Genomic DNA, 20788 nt, shown 5'->3' on the forward strand with positions numbered 1-20788 from the left:
TGGTGGGAAGAGGTAATTCGGTTGGCTGGACGCCAAACTTTTCACTCTTTAGCCTGGTCAGGGGATGAGCAGGGTTGTACTGCAAAGTCACGCTGCCTTGAGATTTATCAGACCTCTGAGGAGAAATGGAAAATCGCTGAAGTTTGTGAATCAGGGATTCGACTTCAGGAAGTTCTACGGTATATTGTTCTGAAATATCAGGGTGTGTAGCAGCGGTTGATACAAGAGCGACTTCTGACTCTGGATTTAAATTTAATGGAGAAGTCAGGGGAGATGATGAGGGCGATTTACTCTCATAATGGTATTCAGATTTGGATCTACTTTCCATTCACAGTTCAGGCCCTCCTTCTAGCGCCAAATATGTTGAAGGCCCGAAAATCGGGTCAACAACAAGGGGGATACCCGCCCGGTCTGGACCTTGGTTGGCAGCTCCTTATCCGTTTGGTATAGCGGGTCTGATTGGGGATAATGGGACCAGTTTCCCAATCTATGAGTGTGTGTGTGTAGAATTTGATGTTGCTGATCTAACAGTTCCTATCTAAGTTATTCTAATTCAAACTTTTAATCTAATTCTATGCTATTGTAATCTAATAAATAGCACATCTAAATCTATACTAACCCACGATGTAATTCTTCTATTATGCGATCTAAAGAGATTTCAAATAACAACTAGTAATAAATATCATTCAACGATTATAAGGAAGGAAATCAAGCAAGATGAACCACTTCGCATAAAAAGTTAGACGAAACAGTTGTGAACAACATATCGCATAATGAGCTATTCATACATTAGGCATAAATAAATAGCTATCACCGTACAAAAGTGCCAAATGATAACTCAAGCATTCATGCAATAATACAGAAACAACTAAATATTGTATATCACTTTAACATATAAGGAGAAATGGTCAAGAGATAAAAGTACCATTTATGACTAGTCCTACTCATAAGCTTCAAGCAACAATGGTTTATCTCTCCTTTCTCTAACATCCACTAAGAGTACAGAAGTGCAACATCAGTAGCAGATATCAAATGCAAACATCAACAAATCTTGATCCATTCATTCACCAAAACCTCCTCTGAGGGTGCAAAAGTGCATGTTTTGAGGACAAGTTTTTGATAAATTTATGGACCCTTCTCTAAATGCATGAGAAGGGTTTAAATACTACTAACTAAATAACTTAATTACACAGATTCAGGATACGGTTTAAATGACCGCCCTTTTTCTAAGCAAAACTATTTCTAAAAATTAAATCTAATATCTAACTATTTCTGCATTTGCTCCTTAATGTTGCGAGCATTCAATATTTGCCTGGGTAGAGTCGGCTGACTGTCTTCCGCTTTTGGTTGAGCTAAGCAAACAGAAATGGTAAGAGCTGGCACCATTTTTTCAGCAAAATCAATGATATACTCGAGAGTCATCCTCTGGCTATGTGGATTTACTGTGTATGCCCAGTAATAATCCAAGTTCCACTTGGTTAATCCTCGAATTGCTTCTTCTTTCAGCTTTATGTTTCCAGTTTGTTCTTTACCATTGCTTTCTTGCGTTTTCCAGGCTTACAAGTGACTGAGCAGTTAGAGGCTTTGCTTTTTGAGCAATTTTCTCAGCGATGCACGATTAGCGCTAGGCGCTAATCGCGCATTGGAAACTGCCTCCGTTCTTTGATCCGGGCCATTCTGATGAGTTTTTCGCCTTTAGTGCCTTTTCCTTCACTGGGTATAAGCTTCAAAATTTGTAAAAATACTGCTTTCGTGAGCTTCTGACCTTGAACGTTAAACCGCTTGTTGATATCAGCATTGTTCAACTACTCATTCAACCATGACTGTGAATGAAAGATCTGTAATGGATAGCTCAGCAGCGTTCTGTGAATCTGCGGCTCTGTTGCATGCGGTATCCGTTTATGAGGACATCTCTTCTCTGTCTCTGAGCATTTGGAACTTTGCCCTTTTCCTTCATGGCTACCTGCACATTGCTTTGTGTTACTTCTATTTTTTCGTTCCTGCAGTTCACACATGAGGAGAGAGTAATAATAATAAAAATATCGACAGGAAAGCTTTACACTCTACGGATGTACAAAAACATGCCACCTGACGTGAACTGACTCTTCGAAAAACACAAAACCTTATTTCATTAAAAACTCGCGTATCATTCATTAATTATCATTAAAGCGTGTATCCAGTTCTTGGTTTATGGAAAGATTTTCTTGAATGTTGAGCCGGGGAAATCTGCAATGGAATTTTTCTGCGATTTGCATTGCAGCATCGCAGTATCACATTATCGCATTACCGCATTACCACAAATTTCATTAAGATGTGTTATCACAGGGTTGCTCGATCGCGCTATCGCAAGATCGCGGATCGCAGTATCACGCTATCGCAAGATCGCGGATCGCAGTATCGCGCTATTGCAAGATCGCAGATCGTTACAATCGTTAAATGGTTATGTGTTTTTTATGTGACATTGCAATATGCGATATGCGATATCGCATATCGGATATCGGCGATTTTTTAAGCTTTTCCAATTTGAGAGTTTCTTAATGCATGTGATGCGATGGAATTCGCGTCACACTTTTGCAATTTATCATTTTTACTCATAAGGAAATGTCCTATCATTCCTTGCACGATGCGATATTTTCTTAAGGAGTAACATACATAAGCCTTAATTGAATTTTTTGAATTTTTACTAAGGGTCCCCACTTATCTAGTGTTATTGCTAATACTAAATAAGGAGTGGGGTTGTTGGTGGCCACAACGGGACCAAACTTGCCAGTTATGTGCCAAGGACCCCTGGAATTAAGCCACCTTTTCAGGCCGAGAGCCCAGACCACTGCCCAAAATGGAATGAAATCTTAGAATTAAGTAAATAGTTGATCAAGACCTTAACCACACCCCTACCAGCCTTGATAAGCATTTTTTCAAAGATATCATCAACATGTAACCTACAGGTTTAAATAATAGAATTAAGTGTAGGGATCTCATAGTTATCTGAGATCTCCATGAACCATTCTTTCCTCATGTCATTTGTTGCCTTATCATGTATTAGGTCATAGATATATTATCCATTCAAATACAAATAAAAAACATGTGGAGAGCCAAACATTTTCTGCAATAAAATGTACATATAACCAGCATAATAGGAACAAAAATACAATAAACATATCAACCGTAAAGATACATACATACACCAGTAAATTTACACATGAAAATCAATGGAATGAATTTCTCATTAATCAATGAAATGAACCAACCAGTGATGGGACTGCTACATTCCACCTAACCATAGATTGGTTGAGCTAAGTCTCTCTTCAGCCAATCAACCCTGTGCTCTATTCCAAGCATGAATGTGGGACTCATAGAACACATCAAAAACACCAATCAATTTGGATTCCATGAGAGTTCTCCACCTACACCGTGAGAAATTTGAGTGCCTCCTAGTCTCTCAGGCTTTATCGTGCATTCGCAGTCCGATCTAGAGATCATTAGGCCCTACACCAAGACATAATCTCGAGACTTTACCATGCATTCCATCCCGGAATCACTAGGCCCAATGGGGAGAAAATATACCTCTTGGATTTATTGTATATCCCGTTATTCACCGACAAGGATTCCTAGGCCCATCGAGGCACATAATCTAGCTTTACTGCAACCCATAGTCTGATTCAGGGGTTACTAGGCCAGGAGATTAGTGCATCCTCAGTCCAGTTCAGGGACCACTACAACCATATGTTTGTCAATTCATAGATCCACCCCACTCATCTTTGAATCCTATCTGGCCATCCTACATAAACCGAATGAGAGAACCCATCTCATCAAAACTATCAGGAAATGGAAAGGCTAAGCTAAAAATACTGCCACACCTAGAAAATCCCATGCCATGATAGAACATAAACACAACCAATCCCATGCATGCCAAATCTAGTAAGGAAAATACACAATCAATTCGATACCTGCAATGAAGCATGTTGTAGTTGCTTGATACCACCTTTCCCTGCTTGATCTTTGCTTTCTCTATCCTTCTTTTCTTTTCTTGCTCCAATGCCAAAGTGCTCCAAGAAAACTCCAAGTGTCGAAGAGTATGAGAGAGAGAGAGAGAGAATGAATGAGATCCAAAGATAAACTGATAAAATATTATCAACTGATCCTTGGAATCCTTTTTATGAATTAGGCCTTTGTTTTCTTCATTTTCCATTATTTTCCTTAATTTTCCTCCTCACATGCAACTTGTGACCTTTCACCTACTTTTTATCCTAATTTCAATTATTTTCATAGATAATTGTGCCAAAATGCCATTTTTCCATTCCAAAGCCTTCGTCATTTCCTTTACCAATTTCCATAACCATAAGCAACCAAATGAACACCCTCTAGGATGTTTTTCCCAACATTTAGCTTCAAATAAGTGTCCCATTCATCTGTGGTTATCGTTTTTAACTTTTATTACATGGAATTTTCACCAGGGCTATTACATAACCCTCCCCCTTGTGGGACACCGTCCTCGGTGTTTAATCACACATATACCTCAGAAACCTACTGAAATAAGACATAATACTCATGGATCTTTATAACACAAATCGATTCAATATTTACTATGAAAGATCTGCTCAAGAGAAAAAAATCATGACAACATACCACATAGTGGAGCTTTATAACACAACTCATTACAGTATTTACAATGATCATCCTACTGAGTGCCAACTCATATAACATCATAACATCATGATAACATAACCACATGATAGCATAATAACATGACACTCATATCGCATAGTGGAGATTTATAACATAGCTCCTTACGGTATTTACATCCATACATGAGTGTACATATAACAACATCATCAAAATATAGATACCAAAGCATATGCCAAATCATATACCAAAAAATATATAAAAGCATATACTAAACATCATGTTTAAGAATATATCAAAACATCATATACAATATATCAAACCATCATAAAATATATATCAACCACCATAAAGAAAATACCAAACCATCATAAAGCATATACCAAACCACCATAAGAAAATACCAAGCCACCATAAGTAAATACCAAAGCACCATGTCAAGATGCTTTTCCTAAACCAGAAAATAAGGAAGGATACATGGTCTGCACCTGATACGATATCTCCCATGTAGCTTCATCGGGCCCAAAGTGCTTCCATTGCACTTTAACTTGCTCGATTGCTCAGTTCCATAGCATGAACACCTTTTTATGTAATATACACTGAGGCTTTGGTTGGAATTCTCCATCTGGTTCCACCTGAAATACAAACCAATCATTCACATGATCAACATCCTTAACATACTTCTTAAGCAAAGATACATTGAAAGCATGGTGGACTTTCATTGTCGGAGGCAGTTCAAGGCGATAGGCTACTAGCTCAATCATATCAATGTTAGAATATTCCGACACATAGGAAATAGTTAAGTATAACTTGGTCTAGTGTATAGTTAGGTAAAGTGTGTTTCTTTACTATGTACTTTTTGTAACTTACAATCCGATTGTCACGATATATTTCCAACGGTTCATTCTCTACTTTGTATTACCAACACTTGATACATGGCTTAACACCCAATTGGTCCATGATCTCTATTTAAAGAGCATGGAGGGTCATTTGTAAGGTGATCATTTATGAGAAAATATTATGTAAATTTTCTCTCTTTTACATCAATAAATTGCCTGAAGTGGCGCGTTGGCTCAGGCTGTGGACTGTTTCCCTCTTTAAGGGTTTTAACCACGTCAAGAATGCTGGTGCATTTATCTGTGATCTGTTTGTGAGTAGTGTCCTTTGGTTTTCTATCTGAGGAACTTAACCTATAAATTCCTACATGGTATCAGAGCTATTTGAGGGCCGCATTCAATGGTGATCTAAATTTGAAGCCGGTACAACTGCATCCGACTGTCGTTTCCTAGATCTAATTTTTTTGACCGCTTTCGAGCAGAGAAAACTGCTCTACTGTGTGAGGAGCATCTGTTCTAGTGATTAACCCCTTTCATTTCATGTGAAAAGGTTTTCGGTAGCCCTAGCTACATCATTTTTAAGATCTGGAGGTATACAGTCTTATTTTGTAGTTTTAGTTATTTATCTCTTTGTTTATTTTGATTTATATATCTCTGTTTCTTATTACTAGATCCATACCTTTGACTTCTGCGTATGCTCTTTCCCACGCGAATCTGTATGATATGGGAAAATCAGAAACAAAAAGGAAGGATTTTTCTCATGCGTATGCTCTTTTGCGCCTCACCTTAGAGTGATCTCGGAAAATCAAAAACATTGAGGAAAAAATTTAGTTCTGGCGAAATATAACTTCAAACCATAGGGGTTGGTTTTTCTTGCATGTTCGTTTTGGGTTGTGTGGTTTTTTATTTTGTAGGAAAAAAGGTCTTTCTCAAGTAAGAACACACTCCAAAGCTTCAGTGACTAAAAAAAAACCTTTCCTCTTTTCCAAAAAGTACTAAATTTTAAACTAGCTCACTTGGTCCAAAGTTACTTTATGATAATATAGGTCTTTGGTTCAAGTCTTTCCTTTTGTTGAGTTACCTTTTCTAAAAGCACATGTAACTCATGTTTTAAAGTTACTTTATGTAAAAGTGTTCTCACCCATTATAAAAAGTGAGTCACTTATAATTCTAAAGTCTCTTTATATTTTATTTATTTACAATTTAGTGGGTAGCTCTTAAAGTACCATTCTTTAAAACTTTTCTTCAAAAAGCCATAACTTCATCATCTGGAATCCGTTTTCAGAGCCATTTTTTTTATCATCCTAATTTTTCGGGACCTTTCCATTGGAACACTTAGTTTCAGCATCTACAACTTTAGTTTCTGTTAAAATGGAAAGCCTATGCCAACTTATTCTTGATAGCACCAACTACTTCCAATGGTTGTCCTACATTAAGGATTTACTTAGAAGTAAAGGTCTTTATGAAATAGCGTCAGGCCAAGAGGCTAAAACTGAAGATGAATATAAGCAAGCCAAATGGAAAAATAGGCAAGATCAAGCACATGGGTTGATAGGGATGTCTATTTCTCTAGACCTTAGATTCCATATCGCAGAACTTGATACCCCTGATAAAGCAATGAAACAACTCAACAAAGTTTTTGGAATTAAAAATGAAATTAGAGCCCATAAAATCGAAAATGAGTTGCTTACGTTGGACCCTAATAATTTTTCTTCCATTGAATATTTTTTTTCCAAGTTCAGGACCCTTATACTTCTCTTGGAAGGTGTTAAGGTTAATAAATAAGATGGTAGCCTTATCTATTCCGTTCTTACTAACTTTGGACCAACCTAGTCTATGTTTGTTTCCACCTTCCGTTCTACAAGAGAAGACTTTATTTCTCAAGGACAATACTACAGGTCCCCTTCTTTTGATGCCTTTTGTGATTCTTTAATAAGAGAACAAGAAAAAATCTTATATCTTGGTCTTCTGAGTATTGGAAACTCTTCTAAGAAAACCTTAGTAGCTCAGCAACAACCAAATTTAAATAATCCTAAGAAGCAACATCCTAAAAAGAATGGTCCTAAACCAGACAACAGTCCTAAGAAATTTCAATCTCAAAATGAAAAATCAATTCAACAAAATGATAAGGAAAATAAAAATAAATGTAAAAAAACTGATAGACATTGCAACTTTTGTAATCATGATGGCCACTTAGAATCCAAATGCTTTAGAAAGATGGAAGCCTTGGAAGCAACAATGAATAAGCATAACACCTATTTGGAGCACCCTTCAACTTCAACTTCATCTTCAGGAATATCACTTTCTGCATGTGGTTGTCAACCATCTCGGTCTGGTTATGCAATAAATGTATCTTCTTCCTCTCATTATCATGAGTGGCTCATTGTTTAAGGGGCTTCTTATCACATGGCAAAAAACAAAGCCATGTTTTCTTCTTTAAATGATTATAACACCAAAAATATATATGTTGGTGATGATAGATCTCTTATTGTTGTAGAGACTGGAACTATTCATGTAGACAATGGCAAATTTAATGATGTATTATGTGTTCCTACCTTATACTGCAACCTTCTATTTGTATATCAGATAACTCATTTAGGTGAAGATAAAACCACTGAATTTTCACCTCATGATGTTGTAATTAAGGACCTAAGAGATCTTAGATAGATTTTAGCTAGCATTGCTCATGATTCTACAAGGTTGTATAATTTTAACAACATTGGGTCATCAAATATTCCCTCAATATTTGTTTCTCATAATGATGAAGTGAGAAAACTTTCGCATGAGCGATTTAGTCACTTAAACAATCGCTCCCTTCAAAATCTATGTAAGGAAAATATGATGACAGGTCTTCCTATGGCATCCTGCAGAGATAGTGTTTGTTCGAGATGTGTTCTATGAAAACATCATCGGGATAGTTTTGAAAAACATGCCTCTTGGCACGCCTCAGCCCCTTTACAGCTTGTGCACAATGATTTATGTGGTCCACTTCTAGTTGTTTCATTCTCTGGCTACAAGTATTTCTTAAATTTCATTGATGATTTCACCAGACGCACTTGGGTATACTTCTTAAAACTCAAGAGTGAAATCTTTAACATGTTCTTGGCCTTTGTTGAGAAACAATCTGGACATCAAATTCTTCAGGTAAGATTTGATAATGGCAGAGAATATGTTAACAACAAATTCATCAACTTTTTCACTAAGCAAGGAATTCAATTTCAACATACAGTTCCATATACTCCATAAAAAAATTGTGTATCTGAAAGGAAGAATCGCACCTTAAAGGAAATGTCTAATTGTATGCTTCAATCTAAAGGGCTTAGTTTTAATTTTTGGGCAGAAGAAATTAACTGTGCAAATTACATAGTAAATCAAAATTCTATTAAGGTTTTAAAGAATATCACTCCAAAAGAAGCATGGAGCTCAATTAAACCACATGTAAGTCACTTTCGTGTTTTTGAAAGTGAAGCATGGGCCCATATTCCTGATGAGAAACATAAAGCCTTAGAACCTAAGAGTGAAAAACGTATTTTTGTTGGATATTCTGAAGATGTCAAAGGATATATACTTCTTCCAGCTAAATCCAAAAATGCTATCATTAGAAAAGATGTAAAGTTTGCTGAAAATATATCGGCCTACGAGCCTAGTTTGACGGATGTTCCACCTCTCTCTATCCCTTCTACTTCTAAAAATATTTATTCTTCATATGATGACATCGAGGATGGAAATCCTCCCCCACCTTCTCGGGATCCTCCTTAAGCTGCTTAGCTTCCAAAATTGGTATGTGCTACTCGAGATGTAGTAGGTTATCTTACAGGTGATCCTACAGATCAACAACGTACACATTCTCAGTTTGATAGAGCCTCTTCTTTACTGCCTCAAGATTCAACGAATTACGATCTTGACACATTTGCGAAAGCTTCAGGCCATCTAGATTGGGACGCAGCTATGAATGAAAAATATCGTTCATTATTTGAAAATGATACATGGGATCTTGTTCCTCTTCCAAAGGGATGAAAACTTGTTACATGCAAATGGGTTTACAAAACAAAGTTTGGACAAGATGGAAAAGTTGATAAACATAAATCTGGTCTTGTTGCTAAGGGTTTTTCACAAGTTGAATGCATTAACTATATTGAAACCTTCTCCCCTATTTCCAAAATTAACTCTATCCACCTTGTTCTTTCCTTGCTGCCTCTTTCAAATGGGAATTCCATCAGATGGATGCTAAATCTGACTTCTTCCATGGGGACTTGCATGAAGAAATCTATATGGAACAACATCCTGGATTTATACAAACAGACTCCAGCCTTGTATGTCGTCTTAAGAAATCCCTTTATGGTCTCAAGCAAGCCCCTCAGGTTTGGTATGACAAAATGGATAGCTTTCTTTTAGATACTGGATTTTCTAGGTGTCATTCTGACAATACTGTCTACACCAAGAAAGTGGGTAAGTCTCTTATCATTCTTGTTATTTATGTTGATGATCTTATCCTTACTTGTAGTGATCCCAACCTTATAAACCATGTGAAGTCCAACCCTAAAATGCAGTTTGAAATGACAGACTTAGTACACTTGCATTATTTTCTTGGTCTTCAAGTCTTGCAATCTAAGGAAGGTATTTCCCTTTCCGAGTCCAAGTATTCCTGTGATCTTCTACTCCACTTTCACATGGAAGACTACAATCCAACCCCTTCTCCCTTTCAGTCTAGATCCAAATTTTCAGTCACTTGTACTTCCCTTGAAGTTGATACTACCTTATATCGTCAGGTTGTAGGAAAACTTTTGTATCTAACCCATACCCTTCTTGACCTTTCCTTTGTTGTTGGTCTTATTGCTCGGTTTATGAAAAACCCACATGAAAGTCATTGGAAAGCAGTTAAAAGAATACTTAGTTATGTTCTAGGTACAATTCAATTTGGGAATAATTACAGTGCATAAGAATCTCCTCTATTGGTTGGTTTCACTGATTCCAATTGGGCTGGTGACCTTGATGATCAAAAGTCTACTACAGGTTATGTCATCACTCTTGGTTCTAAACCTATTACATGGGCTTGCAAGAAACAAAGTGACATTTCTCTTTCTTCAACAAAAGTAGAGTATCATGGTGCCATAGAAGCTGGTAAGGAAGCCTTGTGGCTTCGTCAAATCCTGTCAGAGTTTGGCTTTCAGCAGTAGCATCCGACTACACTTTGGTGTGATAATCAAAGTGCCATTCAACTATGCAAAGATCAAATATAACATCAGCGCAACAAAAACATTGAACTACACATGCGCTTCATCAGAAAGCTCATTCATGACCATGTTCTTGAAGTGCAATATTGTTCAACCAATGATCAAGTTGCAAACATATTTACAAAGGCTCTCATAGAGGCGAAGTTTACTAAACTTCAATTTATGGTTGGAGTTTAGGAAGTTGTCACTAAGGGGGGATAGGCTTTAATTCCTCCTTCCTTCTCCTATTGTGTCATATTTTTACATCCTTCAATCCTATCCCAAGTTGTTCTTAAGGGGGGATGTTAGGATATTCCAACACACAGGAAATAGTTAAGTATAACTTGGTCTAGTGTATAGTTAGGTAAAGTGTGTTTCTTTAGTATGTACTTTTTGTAACTTACAATCTGACGATCACGGTATGTTCTAGACATGAATTGATCTGACGGTTCATTCTCTCCTCGGTATTACCGACACTTGATCCGTGGCTTAATGCTCGATTGGTCCATGATCTCTATTTAAAGAGCATGGAGGATCATTTGTAAGGTGACCATTCATGAGAGAAGCTTATGTAAATTTTCTTTCTTTTACATTAATAAATTTCCTAAAGTGGCCACGTTGGCTCAGACCGTGTATTGTTTCCTTCTTTGAGGGTTTCAACGACGTCAAGAATACTGGTGTACTAATCTGTGATTTGTTTGTGAGGGGCGTACTTTGGTGTTCTATCTGAGGAACTTACCCTGTAAATTCCTACACTCAATGATACTAAAGGGTCCACAAAACCATGGTGTCATCTTGGCACATGAGCCAAACCGTAAGGAGGTCTTCTTCAGTTTGATGTGCAAGTACACATCTTCCCTAACTTGGAACTCCTTGAACAACCTGTTCCTATCTGCATAACTCTTCTGCCTATCCTATGTTGCCTTCAGATTCTCCATGCTCACCGATGTCTCTTGTTCTATGTCTTCCAACATATCTCGTCCAATCAATACCCTGCTAACCAAATCACTCCAACTAATGGGAGTGTTGCAACTCCACCCATATAATGCCTCAAAAGAACTCATCCTCAATGACTCTTGATACCAATTATTGTATGTGAACTCTACCAAAGGGAGATGCACTTCCCACTTCCTCTGTTGATGCATCACATACATCCTCAACATATCCTCAAATATCTTGTTGACCCTCTCTATCTACCCATCTATTTGTGGATGATAAGCTATGTTGAAGGAAAACTTTGTGCCCAAACCTGCAAATAAATCCTTCCAAAACTTGGAATTGAACTTTGCATAACTATCTCACGTAATATTCTTCAGAACACCATGTAGTCTAACCACATCTCAGATGAAAACCTGTGCCACATCGCTAGCTGAGTACGTAGACTTCACCAGAATGAAGTATGAAACCTTTTTTAACCTATCCACAATGAACTTGATGGAATCATGTTGCTTCGCTCTCTTCGGAAACCTAGTAATGAAATCCATGGAAATTACCTCCCATTTCCATTCTAGAATCGCAATTGGTTGTAACAGTCCACCTGGATGTTTACACTTGGCCTTCACTAGCTGACAATCAAAAAATCTAGCCACAAACTCTTCTACATCCCTCTTTAGATTAAGCCAATATAAATATCTCTTCATGAAAATCCCTAAAGATCACCTTCTTGAGCTCACTGTTATCTTGTACATATATCTTGTCTCGAAACCTAACCAATCCATCTGTAGTAACACTATAGTCCATAGCTTTTGCACCTGCACCTATACCTATACCGATACCTGTACTACCTCCTATAACACAACATGTACCTATACATGTATGTGTACCTGTACCTGAACCTATACCCACACATGTACCTATACCTGTACCATGACTTGTACATGTACCTATACTATCACATTGTTGCAACCTATGCATAATCTCCATATACCTGGCATCCTATTGTCCTACCTCCAAGATCCTATCCTGGAAGTTTGTCCCATAGGATCTCACAGATACCAACTGATATAACTGTACTTGTCTACTGAGAGCATCTGCCACCCTGTTCTCTTTACCTTTGATATACCTAATTTTGAAATCAAACTCGTTGATCGTGGCTAACCATCTATCTTGCTTGGCATTCAAATTCGGTTGGTCAAACAAATACTTCAACCCAATGTGATCACTCATAAGTACAAACCTCCTGCCGATATGATAGTGTCTCCACATCTTCAATGCATGTATGATTGCTGCTAACTCAAGATCATGTGTCGGGTAGTTCTACTCATGGTCATTTAGTTTCTGTGACTCATAACATACCTCCTATACATCCTGCATAAGGATGCCACCAAGACCTCTCTTACAAGCATCTCTACATAAAAAAGACTCTTTGCCTGGATCTGTAATTTGTAGTATCAGTGCATGCATCAACAACTACTTAAGCTGCTCAAAGATAGCTTCACACTCCTCTGTCCATTCAAACTTCTTACCTTTCCCTTGCAATGATGTAATGGGATAAGTGATCTACGAGAAGTTCCTAAGGAACCTCCTATAATAGCCTACCATACCCATGAAAGTTCTCACCTCATCCACATTATTAGGAGCTATCCACTCCATGATGGCCCTTATCTTCTTTGGATCTACTACAATGTCGTCCTTGGAGACCACATGCCCCAAGTAGTGTACCTCAGTCTGAAAGAAACTACACTTGCTAAGCTTAGCATACCACTGATGTTCTCTCAACCATCTCAACATTGATTCTAAGTGCTCGGCATGCTCTTCCTCATTTTCAGAATATACTAGTATATCATCAATGAACACAATAAAAAACTTATCCAAATATGGATGCAACACACTATTCATCAAACACATGAATGTAGTTGGAGCATTAGTTAATCCATATGGAACAACAACAAAATCATAATGCCCATACCTAGTCCTGAACACAGTCTTGTAAAGGTCCTTCTCTTTGATGCGTACTTGATGGTATCCATATATCAAGTCAATCTTCAAGAACACTCCTGCTCCCTTCAGCTGATTGAATAAGTCATCAATCATCAGAAAAGGATATCTGTTCTTGTTATTTACTTTTTTCACCTGTTACACTAAAATTTGTCACCATGACTATTTGCAGTTAGTATGGCTCCATCAACTGTCATACTATCCTCCTTGGCAAGTCTTATACCTCTGCTCTTCATGTCAAACTCCAAGAAAGAGAGAAAGTCTTTAAAAATCTATATAACTCTAGGTACGCAGTTTCTCTTAGCCTTACCTGCGTGTACGCACCTCAAGTTCACATTCCATGCATACTTGTACGCTCTGTCTGTAAAGGGGTGGGTGCGTACCCCTGTAAAGGTCAAAAGGCGCGAGTTTTACTTCAAAAAACTTACTTGTGGTCGATTCTAGAGCATTCTAGAAGTTTGTTTGACGTGTATTGAGCACCTCCAGATGGTTCATGTATCCCTATGAAAGAGGAACTTATCCCATCAAGAGGGGAGCTATCCAATTCAAAGAGGGGCTTATCCCATTGATGGTGGACCTAATTAACTTCCTCTAAAGCACTATAAATACAGGCATTGGGCCAGAGGGAGGGGAGGTTGAAAGCTGAACATTCCTAAGGGTAGCTGTTGCTGGAATTAGGACTCCCTTATAGAGCTTGATAGGAAAGATTCCCATCCTTTCTTAGCTTCATTTGGAAGTGGGTGAGATGATCAAAGTAAAGGAGAACTCTTGCTGGACCCTAGGAGGGACCTGCACAACACCAAGGCTCAGGTTGTAATGGTTTCTTTTGTTTCCACTTAATGCAAATAAACTCATTTTTCTCAACATATTGTTATTCATGATTTGTTTCATATACTCCTTGGTCTGTATGATGAATATGTGTTATTTTATAAGTTTATTAGGTGCTATTTAATCTTTTGGCTTGTTAGTGAATGCAGGTTTCGAAGAGAAGGAGGAGCTCATCCGGATAGGTGAGGCTGGACTACTACAAAGCGTTGGACTAAAGGTATGTTATAATCACCTGATTACTTGTATTCTAAATGCATATTTAGAGAAAGGTAGTGTTTATTTGTCTTGTTTGCCACTAGAAAGCCTTAGCTTCTAGGGAGGTCGGTTTTGTCCGTAGAATCGATTCTTTCCGCATGACAAAACGGCGACTCCACTGGGGAATCCATTGATGTGAATGATTTTTCCTTTGTGTGAAACTTTGATTTGAGAAAAGTCATTTGTTTTCTGGTTTTTGGCTGATTGACTGTGAATTTGGGTGGAATAGCTTAGGGTTAAGTTAGATTTTACTTTTCTTGGTTTTTGCTAGAAGTACGCAGCCTCTGCGTTAAGCACAGTGCGTACTTGTATGCACTGCAGCTTTGTGCACAGAGCGTACACGCACCTGTGCAAACAAGCTGCCTGCGTACCCCTGTCAAAAGCTTAGAAAATTTCCATTTTTTCCTTTTTCTCCTATTAGATTTTGTTTATAGCTTATTTTTGCTGCCCAGATCCACTGTTCACCTGTCAGAAGTTTTCATCTTGGCTAATTTCATTGGCATTCCTACTCTAAGCTTTCATCAATTGGGTATTTTGAGTCTCTTTTTGAGAAATTCTTGATTTGTTTTCCTTTGGTCATTACTCAGAGGTTTCTCTTAGTCTTTTCACAATTTTGCATCTTTTTTCTTTTGTTTTTGCAAAAAAAAATTCCCCCTCATTCGCCGGGGGGGGGCTAAATAGTGTATGAGTGTTAATCGCCTTTGAGTGTTTTTATTTTTTGATCTTTGGAACTCTCACCCAATTTTCTCAACTTGCACTTGATTGGTTCTTAGATTACATTAGAATCATCTTGTGTTTGAGAATTCTCTTGCATAGATCACATTTGCATAATTAGAATTCTCATTTTCGGAATATGAATGAAAAATGTGCATAGATTACATTTGCATACTTTTCAAGTGAATTGTGCATAGATTACAATTGCATCGTTTACATTCTGAAAAATCAATAGTAGATTTAGATCAGTTTTCTTTGATTTGAATTTACACAAAAATAAAAATAAAAAAAAACTATTTTGGAATTGATTTGCATTAGTTTTTCTTGATGAAATTAGTGCATTAGAGAATTTGTTATATTTTCTCTTAGTGATCAATTTTTTGCATTGTCGGAAGTGAATGGAAACTCTCTCCTTACTTTAATTAGGATTCATCGAATTGAAAAGATTACGTTATCATATTCGATTGCATTCAGTTGAGTCGGGTCATAACACCATTGGTTTCATCTCCATTTACCCCTTTGAGTAATAACAACCTTAATAACACAGCGCTTAATTAAAATTCATCTAGTAATTTTTACATTTCTAGGGCTCTGATACACCAACATAGCTTAGGCTAGTGTCTTGGAGTAGGAGAGTAATTAACTCTCCAAGACAGCAAAACCAAACAAGTAGCTCATCTTGTGGTAGGATAAATCCAACTGTTACATTTATGCTCTGGGAAAGCTCCTCTTAAAGGAGAAGCACGAGATCATGTCCGAACCAGTGAGGGGATCAATCCCCCTTTATTGGGAACGACGCCACATACGCACGTACTACAAACGGTAAACCTCAGATTAACCTCTGTCGAGGAGCATGGGGTCACTTGTCGGTAAACCTTGGATTATTGTCAAGGAGCCGGCAAGGGGATTGAGCTTGCTACTCTGCCCTTGTGTGCTATCGGATCGTAGATTGTTCCCCCAGGTATATTTGTTGCTGTTGGTAACCTTAGTGACTATTATCTTTAGGGTTCTACCCAAGGTGACGGTGGAGGGAAGATCCCACTGTACCTGGAGCAGACGTCGGCTAGACTCACTTGGATTTTCTGGGGGGTTCACTTCACTCGAGACGGTTAAAGTGGAGGAACTTGTGCCAGTCTATTCATTAAGTAGGTTGCCGGGGTAACTGTTCCACCCGCCACTTCTGTACTGAATTCTGCGATGTTGGATTTCATCACCAACTAGTGTTTTCGGTCCAGAAGGTTACTGTTTGTGTGTGGTTTGACTCCTAGATTTGATAACACGTGTTAATTTGTTTGTTTTTACCTTTAGAGACCATAGGTGTGAATTGTGAATTTTAATTGTTAGGTGTGAATTGTGAATCGTTAATTTTAGTTTTAAATTGTTAATAAAATTCACTGAAGTTGAATATAATGGCAAATGTTCCGGAATTTACAAACCTAGGAACCCCTCCTAATGAGAATCCTAGTACTTTTCCTTACTTTGGAAGTGTTGGTCCTCCTTATATGGCTACTTTGTCATTACCTGGATTTACAATAGGTTTACCGATATGGTTATTTTCAACTTCGTTGGCCCAAAATACTCCAATTGTTCCACCTCAACTGAATGCTTCACCTCAACAGAGTTCACCATCTCAACATCACCAACCTTCTATTGACCCTTTACCTTCTTCGCCTAATTTTTCTTCCTCCATTTCTTCCTCTTCGCCTGGTAAAAGCCTTGATGCTAGTAACCAGGAGGCTAAGAAGAAGAAGAAAGGGAAGAAGAAGAAGAATAAGAAGAAGCAAGATAAGAAAGAAGTCAACCAACCAACCATGACTGTAAGTGTTAGTTGTGTTGAGGAAAACTCCGACATGCATCGTAAACCCAAATACCCTTGCAGGCTTTGTAAGGGTGACCACTTCCTTGTCAATTGTCCTAGTATTCCAAAGGTCTTGGAAGTATGGTCAGAAAAATCTCATCAACTTTCCATTGATCCATCAACCAGTGATAGTCAGGTTCCTGGGAAAAAGGGTAAAGTTAGGTTTCCTTGTAAGTTATCCAAAGGGAGTCATCAAACTCACATTTGCCCTCACATGGATGAAGCCTCAAAATTGTTGGAAAACCTTACTGTTCCCCAGCAAGAATTTCCAACCGGTTACCGTAAACTTTCTCCCAACCTACCGTCAACTGACGGAGTGATTGATCTAGTTTCAAGTACAGTCGATCACACTCTTCCATTGGAAAGTGAAACTCATGTCACTCAGGTTGATGATCCGTTAGTTGATCAAGTGGTCGATTCAATTTCACATTCGGTCGATCCCACTTTCCCTTTAGAGAGTGAAATTCATACCTCTTAGGTTCTTCTTGTTACATCAGATTCTTCTATGCCGGGGGGCATTTCACCTGTTTCTACAGAACCCCCTCCAAGTACTGAGGTATTTTCCTTTGATTGGAATAGACTGACAGAACCTCGTCTTCCTTCCTCCATCCCTTTCCAAATCATTGTTAAGGATGGTGGTAGGGACATACATCGTACTCAGGTAGATGAAGGTGCTTTTGTTGGTATTTTATCCTCAACTGTTTGGAAAGCTTTGGGTTCCCCTCAGCTTGCGCCTATTACGCAGAATCTGAAAGCTTTTAACAGAACCATTAGTGAACCTTTAGGGATCTGTTGAGGGCCCCGAAGTCGGGTCGACAACAAGGGGGATACCCACCCGGTCCGGAACCTGGTTGGCGGCTCCTTGCCCATTTGGAGTAGCGGGTCCGACTGGGGGTGACGGGACCAGCTTCCCGATGCATGGGATGTGTATGTGTGTGTGTGTGGAATTTTGGTTAGGTTATTTCTAAGAAACGTTCTAAAACTACTGTAAATCTATCTTGCAAACTTGAATCTAAATTACTATAATCAAATGAAAAACAACACAAAGAATTTACATTAACCCGGGATGTTTCTTTTGTTATGCAATCTAGAAAGGTTTCTAACATCAGCTGGTAATAAAGATCATTCAACTGATATCAGAATATAAATCAATAAAGATAAACCATTCTGCATAAGAAGTTAGGCAGAGCGGTTGTGAACAGCACATCGCATAATCAAATCATTCGCATATTAAGCATAAATAGATAAATCCATTGTACAGAAGTGCCAAATGATAACTTATATTTTCATACATTAGCATGCAAACAATATCAGCTGTATATCGCTTTAAGAATACAAGCAGAAGGTAATCAAGAGATAAAAGTACCATTAATGACTAATCCTTACTCATAGACTTCAAACAATAACGATCTACCTCTACTTGCTTCTAACGTCTACCAAGAGTACAGAAGTGCAACATCAGTAGCAGACATAAAAAATGCAAACATAAATAAATCACGATCCTTCCATTCATCAAAACCTCCTCTGAGGGTGCAGAAGTGCATGTTCTGAGGACAAGTTTTTGATAAATTTCTGGACCCTTCTCTAATGCAATGAGAAGGGTTGAAATACTACTATCTAATCCTAATAATAGTATTATTACAAAATTTAGGATACGGCTCTCAAATGACCGCCCTTTTTCTAATTCAGTAAAACAAAAAGAAAAACAACTTTCTAAATTGAAATTACTTCCTAATTTGGTCCTTGAAATTGCAGTTATCAAGCATGGGCTTGAGAAGAGTCGGTTGACCGACTTCCGTGCTTAGTTGGGCTGCGAAAACAACGTCCATAAGAGCTGGCGCTACTTTCTCGGCCGCGTTCATGATGCACCTTACCGTCATGCATTGGATGTGAGGCTTGACTAAGTAAGTCCAGTAACTTTCCCAGTTTAACCTAGCCAATGCCTGAATTGTCTTCCCGTTTGCCTGTGCTTTCTGCTTCCATTCTGCTCCCAGCTGTAACGCATTTGGTAAGTATCCCGGGGTGGACTCTGAAATCAAATTAGCTCTGTGAAAATTTTCATTTACACAATCGATAAGTATGGTCGCCTGTGTTGCCGCTGACTCTGCTGCCTGCTCCGCCTGTGTTATTTTCTCGTCCCATTTGTTGAAGAGCAAGTCTTTGTGATTTTCATTAATCTTAGGTGCTCCTGCTTTCTTCCCTTCCTCGTCATTTTGCCAAGCCAGATATTCTGTTACTCTTTTGTTGGCCTGGTCATAATCATTCCGTAGTTCCACTACCTGGCTGGTGATCTTGTCGCTCAGCTCACAAAAATGCCTCCACTATGATATTCTACGTGCCATGTCTTCCTGTTGCTGTGACAGTTGGTCGTTCAAGCTGATGGATTCTGAAATAAATTCTGTTAGCTTGGGTTCATCCTTGTGCATTTCTTGCACCGTCTGCAGCTGTTTTTCTTTTTCTTCAATGCTTCTTTGGTGGCTCACCTGCATCTGGCGAAAGCTTTCTTGTAACTCTTCAAGCTGCTTAGAGGCTTCAGCGTTCTCATTGGCTTGTTGCAACTGATGTTGCAGCAATTGTATTTGACTTTCGCGCTCTTTTAGAAGTTGCTGAACTTCGGAAGCCTTGTCGATGGTTGCAGAAGCATATGCTCCTGCAATCTGAGACAACTTGGTGAGGTTTTCGGTTGGATTGCTATTCGGATCTTTCCACAAGACATCTAGGTGTTCAGCATCTTGAGCTAGCACATCCGCAAGCTTTCTTTTCTTTCTTTGTCTCCTTACAACTGCCTTGTGCTGTGGGCTGTAGAATACATCCAGTGGAGGGATCTCTTCTACGCTAAGTGGAAGTTCTGAGGATGGAGCGATAGGAAGATTCTCCATCTCTGTGGTACTACTGACTATGGTTGAGAGGACCTCTTGCGCGACCTGCGTGTTGTCCACGGGTGTTTTCGGGACCTGACCTTCAAGATTAATCAGTTCATTGAAGGTCTCCCATTCTTTATCTAATTCTACTGTAACAAGAGGTGCTTCGGTGACGGGGGGAGGAACTTCTTTTAGTGGCGAGGCGGTAACTTGCTGCTGAGCCATTGAGCTTGACTGAGCTGTGTCCTTGATTGTCTCTTCGTTTCTTTCTTCTTTGCGGACAGACTCTTCAAGATCTAGAGATATTTCTTGCACGGCGCTGGAATCAGATTTGGAGGCACTGGAGTGTTCACTGAGGCTGACGCTTGGAGTCGGTTCTCTGGCAGCTATCCGCAGTGTTTCCAGTGGAATATTAGCTAGTCTTCTTTCTCTATATAACCTGAATTTTCGGAGGTCGTCCGGGGACAGCCTCGATTGAGCTTCCTGCAAAACTTCTTCGAGCGAGTTCTTGCCCTGAAAGAGATCGTCAAAGGGATCTTTTTGCCCAGAGAACACACTTATCCTGACGTTAGTTGTGAATTCCTGGGCCACCTTATTTGGGTCAAATGGCCTTGGTGAGAACTTAAATAGTTGGAGACACGTCACGTTCTCCACCTCGCCAAA

Source organism: Pinus tabuliformis, chromosome 3_2 (assembly GCF_031772625.1).
Source record: "Pinus tabuliformis cultivar Carrire ecotype Pingquan chromosome 3_2, CPIR1, whole genome shotgun sequence".
Lineage (NCBI taxonomy): Eukaryota > Viridiplantae > Streptophyta > Pinopsida > Pinales > Pinaceae > Pinus > Pinus tabuliformis.